This window comes from Emys orbicularis, chromosome 6, assembly GCF_028017835.1.
Source record: "Emys orbicularis isolate rEmyOrb1 chromosome 6, rEmyOrb1.hap1, whole genome shotgun sequence".
NCBI lineage: Eukaryota > Metazoa > Chordata > Testudines > Emydidae > Emys > Emys orbicularis.
The window spans coordinates 41,768,820-41,782,096 of NC_088688.1; the positions used below are offsets into that span (position 1 = coordinate 41,768,820).

The 13,277-nt window shown below is 38.9% G+C and overlaps 1 protein-coding gene across 1 annotated transcript in view; it reads left to right on the forward strand.

Moving 5' to 3' along the window:
* Positions 1-13,277, forward strand: part of ERBIN (erbb2 interacting protein) — a 232,135-nt gene that overhangs the window by 70,062 nt on the left and 148,796 nt on the right. Inside the window, exon 3 of the mRNA XM_065407058.1 lies at positions 7,152-7,208. The gene's annotated coding sequence lies outside the window, so the exon portion shown is untranslated. The remainder of the gene's footprint in view (positions 1-7,151; positions 7,209-13,277) is intronic.

Genomic DNA, 13,277 nt, shown 5'->3' on the forward strand with positions numbered 1-13,277 from the left:
GAGGGAACACTGCCTGTGACTTGGGCTCCTCCAGAGTATCCATGGCGCTCTTGAAGGAGGTGGTGGGATCTCGTCTGAGGATTGCATGCAACTTGTTATAAAACTGACAGGTTTGCAGCTCCTCACCAGAGCAATTGTTAGCCTCCCTTGGCTTCTGGTACACCTGCTGCAGCTCCTTGGCTTTCATGCGGCACTGCTACTGTCCCTCTTCTAGCCCTTCTCCTCCATCCCCTGAGTGATCTGCTCATAAGTGTCTATGGGTGGATCAGAGCTATGCCTGCACAGCCTCTTCACCCCACAGACCCAGGAGATACAACACCTTCTATGTACTCCAGGCAGGAGTGCGTTTCCAGTATGGAGCCAGCATGGTCAGCTGCGTAGTTGCTAGGTGAGCTCTCCAAGAGAAACCGGAAATGCAGTCGCAAAATTTTGCAGGGCTTTAAAGGGGAGGGCGGCTTCCTGTGTACCTTGCTCTGGGCAGTGGAGTTCAAAACAGTGACCCAGAACAGTGAAAGTGGGGCATTGTGGGACACCCCTTGGAGGCCACTAAAATCAATATAAGTAATGCAGCATCTACACTGACACTGCTTTGACCTAACTACGTTGACCTAAACTCGACACCTCTCATGGAAGTGAAATGATGAAGTCGGTGTAGGGGGGCAGTTACATCGGCGGGAGCGAAATTTTAGTGTAGACATTTCCCTAGTCAGGTCGGCAAAGGCAGCTTGAGTTGACCTAACTCTGTAGTGTAGACCAGGCCTTAGTTAACTGCCTTACTAAAGGTGTGATCCAGTTGATGGTCTTAGTTCAGTGGACAAGTATTCACACTACAAAACTGTCAGTGTTAATGGCGCTAATCACTTGTCTTATGTACAGTCTCTGCAGATGCAAAGAGTTGATCGAGCATAAAGACAGAACTAACATCTCCTATTTTTAAAGTTGATGCTGACAGAACAGGGTTGAGTTGCATTGGTAGAGTATAGTATATAAGGTTGCAGTGCTGGTCTCTTTGCTTTACTTTTTTTGTGGATAAATAGAATTTTAGTCTTTATGGTTGCATCCATCTTTTATGAACAGTAGATTAACTTAAAAATCCCCCAAACCCTAAAACATTTTGTACGTGGTTGCAGGAGGAAAATGTTATGATGGCTGTGAGAACCATAAATGCAGTCATCATGTTTCATTAATGTAGCTGTAGTAGTTGTATTTAATTTAAATTGTGTTTTGTTTTCCCCAAACCCTGAACCTCTGAAATCTAGGTTCATCTTCCTTTTCCGTTGTGTGTGTGTGTGTGTGTGTGTGTGTGTGTGTGTGAGTGAGTCTTTAGATTTAAAAAAAAAAAAGTCTCAAGTCTTGTTGCTCTCCTCTGTTTTCTGAGCCTGGATAAGCTGGTTTGGGTGGCTCAGCAGCAGTCGGTGTAGCAACATTCTGGTCAAGAGTCATGGGTGTTTGCTGAGAGGTGGTTATCTAAGTTATTGTCCTCCTCCTTTCCTGCATTTTCTGACAGTCTTGCTATTGAAGTCACTCAATATATGCATACAGTAAACCACACAATAACAGTCAGACCAACAGAAGATAAAATATTGATAAGTTATTACAGAGCAGCTCCAGATCTGTCATACTACTCACTATGATGATAGGCATTATTAAAAATGAATTAGTAAACTCAAAAACAGCTAAACACTTCCTTGGAAGTTTAAAATAATAATTTTGCTTTTGGAATGAGTGCATAAATGAGGAATTCCAGCCAACTGTGTAACTTTTAAAGAAAGTTGTAAGATTTGCTAAATAGTCGTTTTTAGAATGGGAAGGCCCAAGTTATCCATACCTATTGCTAAGCTATAGATTTTATTCAGTATCTGTGGCCAACACTAAAAAGTTTGAGCATGAGTGTCAGGGTTCCCTCCACACTCTGAACTCTAGGGTACAGATGGGGGGGCCCACATGAAAGACCCCCTAAGCTTATTTCTATCAGCTTAGGTTAAAACTTCCCCAAGGCACAAATTCTCCCTTGTCCTTGGACAGTATCCCTGCCACCACCAAGTGAGTTGGAAAAGGACCACTTGGAATTCCTGTTTCCCCAAAATATCCCCCCAAGCTCCCTCACCCCCTTTCCTGGGGAGGCTTGAGAATAATATACAAACCAAATAGGTAATCAAGGTGAGCACAGACCAGACCCTTGGGTTTTTAGGGCACTGAAAACCAATCAGGTTCTTAAAAGCAGAACTTTATTATAAAGAAAAAAAGTAAAAGAAGCACCTCTGTAAAATCAGGATGGAAGGTAATTTTATAGGGCAATAAGATTTAAAACACAGAGGATTCAACAACTTTTTGTGCAAATTTAAAAAAATGAGTTTTCATTTATTTAAAGTTTTTAATGGAAACTTTTTATTTAGGAAAAATTTGGCTTTTTTTTTTTTTTTTTTTTTGGTTCTTGAGCATTTCCCCTTTCTCTTCCCTTTATTTTTGCCCCATTTTGCCATTGAAAAAATGAAGGGAAAGGAGAATGTGGAGAAATGGAAAGAAAAATGAAAAATTACTATCTGAGGTTCCATTGAAAAAACTAAAATACACCTCCTCTCCACCCGCTAAACTTTCCAGATCAGGGAGATGGGGAAAGAATTTTTTTTTTTTAACAAAATAAAAACTTCTTAGAAAGACTTTTGACCTGTTCTAGTTGTTACACAATCCAACTTTCTGCATTATGATGACATATTGATACCCATGTATCAACCCAGGGTTGAGAAATGTTAGATTCACCAGACAGACCTCTACCACTTGAGCTAATGGAGTAACTGGTAGCAGTAATAGGTTATTATCCTCTTTGTGGACCAGCACTAGAGAGGGAATGGGACACTTTGCTACTGGGTTTCACAGAAAGTGCTTTGAGGAAAAATTTGACTAATGATTGTTAAAGGCTGGTATAGTTGGGGAGAGTATTATCAGCTTGACTGCCTACAATATGATAGATTTAGTGGGACTAAATTTAAAATTTAAGTAGCTTGTTTTTGATGTGATGGAGAAGGCACCAATAGAGCGGATGGGAAGAGTGGGTGAAGTGGTCAAAATGACAACCAAGAATTTTATTTCTAAGTTTCAACTGGGGATTGTAACAAAAAGATCTTAAAGGTCTCCACAGTTGAATGGATAATAGGGTTTGACTTTTTTTAAAATTGAGAGTAAGATATGCAAGGTTTACACTAAAAAGTTACATTGACCCAGCTATGATGCTCTGGGATCTGAAATATCCACACCCCTCAGCACTGTAAGCTGATCTAACCACTGGTGTACACAGCACTAGGTTTACAGAAGAATAGAGATGATGTTTCATCAAATTAGGGTTGCCACTTGCCACCTCTGAGGTATAAAACCCCCATGACATCTGAGATGATCCTGAGCCCATAAAACTGGACAGCTGGCAGTCTGAACTGAACCCTCTTACAGATTTTCTGGGGAAGCTACTTCAAAGAAGGGACAATCCTGGGAAAACCTGGACAAGTGGCAATTTTACATCTAATATAGATGTTGGAGTAAAATGAATGAACTGCCAGAAAGATCCCTACTTGAAATGGAGAGCTATGATTTTCTTAAAAATCATGAATTTTTTTAAATATTTTTTTTTCCCCTTCTGATTTTTAAGCTTTTTAAGGAATACATTTTCAGCCTTTCTCTGCAGCCATGATAATTGAAACTTTTTTTTTAAATGAAAGTTGGGTTTCTCATGTGGCTTCCTGAATCCAGAAGTTGGGGCTTGAAGAAAAACACCAAATATTATAGAACTCGCGGTAAAATTGCATGATCTAGCAACACTAGAAAGAGACGACAGTGCTTTAGTTCTCTTCTTCCTAGTAAGAGCTTTTTGACCTCAACTGTATGCCTTTTTTGTGTGTGTTGGGATTAGGGCTTTGTGTGCCATTAGCAGTGGTTCAGGAAGTTGAATGAGAAGTAGTGTGCACTCTGTTGTGCTCAGTATCAGCTTGATCCTTCCTAGTATAAAAGTCTGGGGAATGCTGGTTCACCACTCCTAAGTTGGACAGGCAGGTGAGTGAATTTTTCAAGTCCTGAAATTTTATAATATTTTTATGTCTGTCTGGTGGCTTGTATGAAAGCAGGATCTGAACAAGGACTGATAAATAACTTATTTACAGATAAAAATGGATTTTCATACTCCATCTCTCTTGTTTTTCCATCTTACCGCTGTGTTCAAATAGAGTTAGTAAATAAAAAATTCTGCTGCTGCTTGTAAGAAGTTGTAGTATTTACTGTTGGAGTTGAGATCAGCGGGGACACTCGGCCTGGATCCCCTTTGGTATAAAAGAGAGGGTACTACTGGCAGTGTGTCCTACAGGAGGGCCAGCTTCCTTTGGAATTCCTTCTTCTCCCACCCTGTTCTGAAATAGCCCAATTTTTTTGCCCTTGTGAGGAGTGCACAAAGCTCATGTGCTTGAGTGGGTGTTGGTGAGGGGCTCAGGTGGTTGGAGATGGGGGGGATTTCTGTGTGGCGTGATAACATGGTGAAGACAGTTGGGTTTAAAAGTAGGTTAATGTGATGACTGGATGATAATTGGAAGTGTAAGGCAGAAGGAAAAATACGATATTAGGTGATTTGTTCACTAACTTCTATGTACTGTTTTGCCAGCTCATGATATTTGGTGTTTATTTTTGTTAAACCCCAGCTCCTGGAGTCATCTGATTACATGAGAATTTCAGCTTACTTTCATTTTCTTTATTAAAAAAAATATAGTTTCTGGCCTTCATGGCTGTTTGAGTAAAGTTTGAAACTGTAAACCATGGAGGCCCAAAAACCAGAAGACATATAAATGAACGCAGAAAATATTTTTATGATGTCATGAGTTCTAAGGCAGTCTTGTGATTTTTTGGGGTATATGACTTTGAATTATTTAGACACTTGGACATTTTGGCAATACTGCCTATGGTATTGTTTTTAATTGTATGCCAACAATGCCAAACCTCAAGATAGGTAATTACCTATTAATCTTTGGTGTGGAATGTTTTAGACTGAAATTGAAATACACCTCTACCCCGATATAACGCGACCTGATATAACATGAATTCGGATATAATGTGGTAAAGCAGCGCTCCGGGGGCCAGGGCTGCGCGCTCCGGCGGATCAAAGCAAGTTCAATATAACGCAGTTTCACCTATAACGCAATAAGATTTTTTTTTTTTGGCTCCCGAGGACAGCGTTATATCGGGGTAGAGGTGTAATTAAAATCTTACTCCTCTGTATTGGTATAAAGTTGTTGTCTGGTCCAAATATACACTCTTATCTACATAATGTATATTTACTTCAAAGGATACTGCAACCAACTTGAACTCCTTTGTGCATAATTGTTGTCAGCTGCAGAAAATGTTTTTAGCTGACAATTCTAATCTCTAAAGGAAAAAGTAGACAAGGTAGATTGATCTTTAGAGGCAATTGTACCATGCTCATCCCTGTTGTAGATAAAATTGCCCTTTTTATTGGAGCAGCAAATAATTTAAAATATGCACAAATTCAGTTGAAAAAGAAATGTCTTTCACCTGGAACAATTTTTGGTTCAAAAGCTTGCTTATTACAAATTGTTTTAGTTCAGTTTAAAAAAAAATTATCTAATGTGCCTTGTCCAGCATTTGCTGAGAAGGAATCTGGTAGAAAGTTAAGTTATTAAATGCATGGGTGAAGTGCAATCTTGTCATGCTCCATTAATTTCTAGTTATTATGTTTAGCTTCTCAGATAGATTTCTTCAGGATCATATGGAGAGAATGGTGCTGATATAAATCAGTTTATTAGGATAGATGTCTTTCAACATCATTATAATGAATTCTCAACTTTTTTATACTGGGGTTGATATTTGCTACCTATTCCAAAAATGCTAGGTAAGGATTATAGAAGAAATAATATAGATGATGATAATAATAATATAGAAATAATCTAAAATCAAAATTAAAGTAGAGGAGAAAGTGATGTTGCCCTTTACTGTAGAGATACTTTTTGGCTACCGTTTATGAAATAGCTTTCAAGTTCCCTCAGTTCTTCAGACCACGATAAGCACAACTTTTTTAAATGACCTGAATGCAAAGTAAAATATCTAATACAGTGGTTCTCAAACTTTTTTTTCCCACGGACCATTTGAAAATTGCTGAGGGTCTTGGCAGATCACTTACTGATCTTTCCAAATGTTGTTTGTACTGTTAGCTAACTATTGTAAAGCGCTTTGGATAAAAGCGCTATATAAAAAAAACTTAATAATAATAAACGTTTTTTGTTCTACAAATAAAAGCACACAACTCATATTGTAAGCTACTGATATTACCTTTCTAATGCGATGGATGTGCCCTCTCTCCCCCATTGGGGCTGGGAAGGAGGGGGGGGGGTCTCTCCCTGGCAGCCGCAGCCCTGGAGCTGGGGAAAGTCACCTCTTTCTCTGGCCACCGCAGCCCTGCACGTCCCAATTCCCTCCACCTCCTCTTCTTACCCCACTGCCCCCTCCCACTTACCCCCTCTTCCCCCCAAGGCCACCATCTCACCTTACATGTGCATCTTCTCCAGGGTCCAGGCACCTAATTAGTGGAGCCATGCCTGCACGGCTTCACTAATTAGGTGGGTGGCCCATCATTCTCTTTAATAGGCAGCAGGTTTAAAACAAATAAAAGGAAGTTCTTCTTCACGCAGCGCACAGTCAACTTGTGGAACTCCTTACCTGAGGAGGTTGTGAAGGCTAGGACTGTAACAGCGTTTAAAAGAGAACTGGATAAATTCATGGTGGTTAAGTCCATTAATGGCTATTAGCCAGGATGGGTAAGGAATGGTGTCCCTAGCCTCTGTTTGTCAGAGGATGGAGATGGATGGCAGGAGAGAGATCACTTGATCATTGCCTGTTAGGTTCACTCCCTCTGGGGCATCTGGCATTGGCCACTGTCGGTAGACAGGATACTGGGCTAGATGGACCTTTGGTCTGACCCGGTACGGCCGTTCTTATGTGTGCAGCTGCCCAGGTGCGCACCTTAGAGGGAACTATCCACGGACCACCTGAATGGAACTCGCGGACCACAGTTTGAGAATCTCTGATATAATACATATAAAAGAACAATTTATATCTAATTATGCAGAACATTGAGTAAACTTTTTTCTCTTTTCCTTTCACAGAATGTTGGCTTTGAAAGCTCAGGGAAGAAGCAGTAGGGGGAAAAACGTAACACAGTGGTAAGTATCATGTTTTTTGTTTTTTTCTTTTGAACCAACAGCATGTTTATTAAAATATGTAAACACACTTTCAATTCTCAAACAGGATTGACTAATGTATTTTAAGACTTTATGCTACATCAATCCCATGTTGTTGTTCTAAAATATTTTCCATTGAGAACTGATGCCAAATTTTAAGGTTAAAAATATCTGCTGTGAGAGCCAATTTGAAGGATGCATGTTTTCAAGCTAGTTTAGACACATTTACGTGTTACTGTCTATGTGAAAGGAGGATATACAGGAAACTAAGGGGAAAACGCCTGCTCTAGAATTTAACTGTCCATTGTAAAGCTCACAGTATTTTTCATAAATGTTTGAAAGATGGTTTCTGGATCATAAAAATATGTTGTGAGGCTTTTATGTGAGGCAGTAGATCACGGGTCGGCATCCTTTCAGAAGTGATGTGCCGAGTCTTCATTTAGTCACTCTGATTTAAGGTTTTGCGTGCCATTAATACGTCTTAACATTTTTAGAAGGTCTCTTTTTATAAGTCTATAATATATAACTAAACTGTTGTTGTATGTAAAGTAAATAAGGTTTTTAAAATGTTTAAAAAGCTTCATTTAAAATTAAATTAAAATGCAGAGTCCCCCGGACTGGTGGTCAGGACCCGGGCAGTGTGAGTGCCACTGAAAATCAGCTCATGTGCTGACTTTGGCACACGTGCCATAGGTTGCCTACCCCAGCAGTAGATGTATGGAGGATATTTGACAATTTGCAGGGCTTTTCCTCACCTTCACCCCCAAATCTGCAAAACTTTTGCATCTTGGAAATAAGAGTTCAGTGCTTCCCTATTAATGTGGGATCATTGAAAGTATTTAAAAAATACACACACACACACACACACACACACACACACACACACACACACACACACACACACACACACACACACACACACGATAATTAATATTATATAATTAATATTGTATATATATATTGCTGCTTCTGGCCAAATTTTATAGAAAAGCTGCAATATGGGAGTCTGCTATCTTTAGGCTGATGTCAATGTAAATACCAATTTCACCTGAAGTTGTAAGGATATATAAAGTGTCTACAACTGAACAATAAAAAAGAATGTTAAATGAATATTTGCCTATTTGTATGTACCACACTTGTAGAGAAACTTCTGTGATATGTCTTCCAAACAAATGGAATTATGATAGCTACTTCTGTCTACTCTGAGTGTTTTAATAAGATTTTCTAGTTTGTGGAAATGCTAGTTAATATTGACACCTCAGTGGTCATAAGTGTATTTAAACTGACAGTATTTTTAATTAGTCTTCAAACACACTTGTGTGAGTATTTTTAACTACCACTGTTTTAAATAATGCATAAGATAATTATAATTGAAAGATTAGAGTTTTTTTGCTTTCTTTATTTGTGCATTAGACACTGCTTTGGGCTAGTGATTGCATATGCACTCTGCCCTGAGTTACAAGGGACAGTGTGTTGCTGCTCTCTGCATTCTTTCTTTGCTGCGCGAGGATTGCCATTTGCTGCTGGTTCATGCTGGTATAAATTACTACCACTATCTCTTCTCCTCCCTCCCCCGACACTGGCTCAGCTTAGCTGGCCGATATATGGCAGGTGAAAATAAGCACCTACTCCAGGTCTGGGGGTGCAGGTAGTAGGAACACAGCACTTACTTGTGTACATCGAAATGGAAGCACCAAAAGGGCCCCCATCCAGGAGCATAAGGAATTAGGGAGGTCTTAATCCTTTTGCCCACTTGCTCAGCCCAAGTCACACTCTAGCCCACTTTCTATAGGCCATCTTCATTGTTTGCTTAGTAACACTCCTACTACTCATCCAGATACTGTGGATTCAAGTCAAACATTAGAAATTGAGATCAGACCTAATGCTATTACTTTATCGGAGTCGGATATGTGCTCTCAACCTTTACTCTGTGTTAATGTTTTTGTTTCAGAATATAACCCAATAATGCAGCGGGTAGAGATTGCATGGAAACAGTATTGTGGCTTTTAAAAAGTCCTAGTTTTAATATGACGTTTGTTAAAAAATTATCTGCTTTTCATCTCAGTTTAACAAGAAATGGTTATTTGATTTTACAATGAAGAGCTAATGGTATTTCACTTGTAGTTTTGGCCTAATTAATAGATGAAGTGTACCCATTTCCTAGTGGAAGTATTTCTTAATTATCATGAAAACTAATAGAAATAATAATTGTTCCAGAGAGCCTTCCTAATACTTTTTTTGGTAAATTTCAAAAGTCCCTGCTAAGCTGCTTAAGGTGGGCTTGGTTTGTGTGTTTTTTTTATTAACACACTATCATAAATAAAAGCTGTTGATTTGTTGAACTAGTTATCAAAACAGGGAATAATAATTACAACAAATGTATGGCTTGATATGGTTATATTTTTAGTGAAATGCATTTGGGTTAAAGCAAGAAATTGTAACGCACCATCCCTCTTTATTAATATTTTTTTTATTTCTAACTTGATAAAGAAGACAAGATATGTGTAAGATTTGACTAAAAAACTCTCAATAGTTTTTTAGTTTTAAGATCATTTGTATCTTTAATGTTAATTTTGTAATGTTAAATGATCAGAATGAAGCTATTTAGAATTTGCTTCATGAAACAAAAAATAGTTCAGCGAACAGTTTAGTGAATACAAAAATAATAAAATTGTCTCATGCTAGTGTCATGGTGCAGTGTCATGTGATGCATGTACAACTTTGCATCTAGACTGAAGACAGAAGATGACCCTCTCCTTCAGTTTAGGATTTTCATCCTGTTGGATGTCAGACCTGTGGGCCTCTGAACTGACCTTTTTCCTTAATTTTTAATTTTGCAATAAACTTTTTTCTTCTCTTTTTGTAAATTAGCAACTACGTTACTCTTTCTGTACATATTTTTCCCTTTAAAAAAAAAAAATTCTTCTCAGATTTTGTTGCCATTTGCCATCACAGTAAAAGGGGGAACTCTATATCCTAGTAAATATAAAACTCAGTAAATATTCTAGGAAAGAAGTTGGTAAAGTACAGGTATGAGCTAGTGAGGAAAGTCAGAACTTAAGAATCCATGTAAGTATAACACATAAATGCAAACAACTGAATATTGATAAAATGTACAAGTGATTATATACAGATGCTAAAGTCTAACTAGTAAGATGGGTGAACTAGAGTGCCTGGTATTAAATGAGGATATTGATATAATAAGCATCACGGAAACTCGGTGGAATGAGGATAATCAATGGTACACGGTAATACTAGAGTATAAAATATATGGGAATGACAGAGTTGGTCATGCTGGGTGCGGGAGTGGCACTATGTGTGAAAGAAAGCATAGAGTCAAAGTAAAAATCTTAAATGAATCAAACTACCATATAATCTCTATGGATAGAAATTCCATGCTTGAACAATAAGAGTGTAGCAGTAGGAATATACTACCGACCACCTGACAGGAGGATGACGGTAATTGCGAAATGTTCAGGAAGATTAGAGAGTTTTCAAAAATAGATAACCTAAAAGTAAGGTGGGATTTCAACTATCTTCATATTGACTGGGTATATGTTACCTCAGAAAGGGATGCAGAGAAAATTTTTGACAACATAAATGACTGCTGCTTGGAGCAGCTAGTCCTGGAACCTACAGGGGAAGAGGCAATTCCTGATTTAGTCCTAAGTGGAAAATAGGATCTGGTCCTAAATCGCTCAGTAATAATGACTATAATGTAATGTAATTTAAATTTAAAATCTTTGGGTGGGTGGGGAATACCAAAGAAACCCACCACATTACCATTTGACTTCAGAAAGGGGGAGTTACATAAAAATGAAGAAGCTAGTTAAAGAGAAATTAAAATGTCACAAGGGTGAAATGCCTGAAAACTGCATAGAGACTATTTAAAAACACCATAGACACTCAAACTAAAGGTATACCCCAAATAAAAAACAGCAGTAAGAGAACAAAAAAATAAATAAAAATCCATCACAGCTGAGTAAAAGAGGTGGTTAATGGCAAAAAGACATCCTTTAAAAACTGGAAATCAAATCCTAACGAGGAAAATAGAAAGGCGCATAAACTCTGACAAGTCAAGTATAAAAGTGTAATAAGATAGACCAAGAAAGACTTAAAAGAGCAACTAGCTAAAGACACAGAAACTAACAGCAAAAACTTTAAGTACGGCAGAAGCAGGAAGCCTGCCAAACATCATTGGGACCCGTGGATGATAGAGTGGTAAAAGAGCACTCAAGGAAGACAGGACCATGGTAGAGAAGCTAAGTGAATTATTTGCATTGTTCTTCACTGCAGAGGATGTGGGTGAGATTCTAACACCTGAGCCATTCTTTTTAGGTGACAAATCTGAGAACTGTCCCAGATTGAGGTGTCAATAGAGGAAGTTGTAGAACAATTTAAACAGGAATAAGTCACCAGGACCATATGGCAGTCACCCAAGAGTTCTGAAGGAACTCAAATTGCAGAACTAACAACTGTGGTATGTAACCTTAAATCAGCCTCTGTATCAGATGACTGGAGGGTAGCTAATGTAACACTGATCTTTGAAAAAGTTTCCAGAGGCAACCCTGGCAGTTACAGGCTGGTAAGCTTAACTTCACTACCAGGCAGATTGGTTGAAACTATTAGTAAAGAACAGAATTATCAGACACATGGATGAACATGATACGTTAGGGAAAAGTCAACATTGCTTTTGTAAAGAGAAATCATGCCTCACCAATATATTAGAATTCTTTGAGGATGTCAACAAGTATGTGGACAAGGGTGAAGTAGTGTTCTTGAACTTTGAGATACCCTTTGACTAGGTCCTTAACCAAAGGCTCTTAAGCAAAGTAGGCAGTCCTGAGATAAGAAGTAAGGTCTTGTCATGGATCAGTAACTGGTTAAAAGATGGAAACAAAGGGTAGGAATAAATGGTCAATTTTCACAATGGGAAGAGGCAAATATCAGGGTCCACCAAGGATATTTATTGGGACCAGTGCTATTCAACATATTCATAAATGATCTGGAATAAGGGGTAAACAGTGAAACAAAATTAATCAAGATAGTTAAGTCCAAAGCTGACTCTGAAGAATTACAAAGGAAGCTCACTAAACTGGGTGACCAGGCAACAAAATGGCAGATGAAATTTAATGTTGATAAATGCTAAGTAATGCACATGGGAAAACATAATCCCACCTATATATACAAAATGATGGGAACTAAATTAGTTATCGTGCAAGAAAGAGATATGAGGCCACGTCTACACTACAAAATTATGTAGACCTAAGTTACGCTGGCATACAGCCACTGGAGTTATTAAATTGTTTGTGTGCATGCACAGTTGGGTCCTTGTATTGGCAGTGCACATCCTCATCAGGAGCACTTTTATTGATGTAGAATGCAGTGCTCCATGGGTAGGTATCCTACTATGCAACTCGCCACCTTCCAGTGCAGGGTCTTTTGGGAAGTTCTTGCAATGCCTGATGGGACTGAAATGAGTTGCACAGGGGTGACTGGGCACATGCAGTCAACTTCCCATAATATAGTGTTCTCTTGCCCATAATTTCATCTGCAGACCATAATATTGCATGCCTTATTTACAAAATCCCACAATCTCGTGAGTCCTTTCTTGCTGTCTGCCATTTCTGATGGAAGCATGGAGCCTGCACAGGTCTGCAGTATTGTCATGAGCGTTGTAAGCCTAGGGTGCCTGATCCTGCAGTGTTTAAAGAGCTGTAAGAAGAGCCACGGGGAACAAGATGATTCCTTGGAGGCTAGATTGAAAGAAACGATTCAAGATTATTGGTGGCATTCGTAGAGCAGCTGAAAGTGGTGGAGTGCCGGTTCTGGGCCCAAGAAACAAACACTGACTGGTGGGATTGCATTGTCATGAAGGTTTGAGATGATGAGTAGTGGCTGCAGAACTTTCGGATACAGAAGGCCACATTCCTGGATCTGTGTGCAGAACTTGCCCTAGCCCTCCAGGGTAGCGACACCAAAATGAGAGCCGCACTGACCGTGAAGAAGTGATTGTCAATTGCAGTGTGGAAACTTGCAAGGCCAGATTGT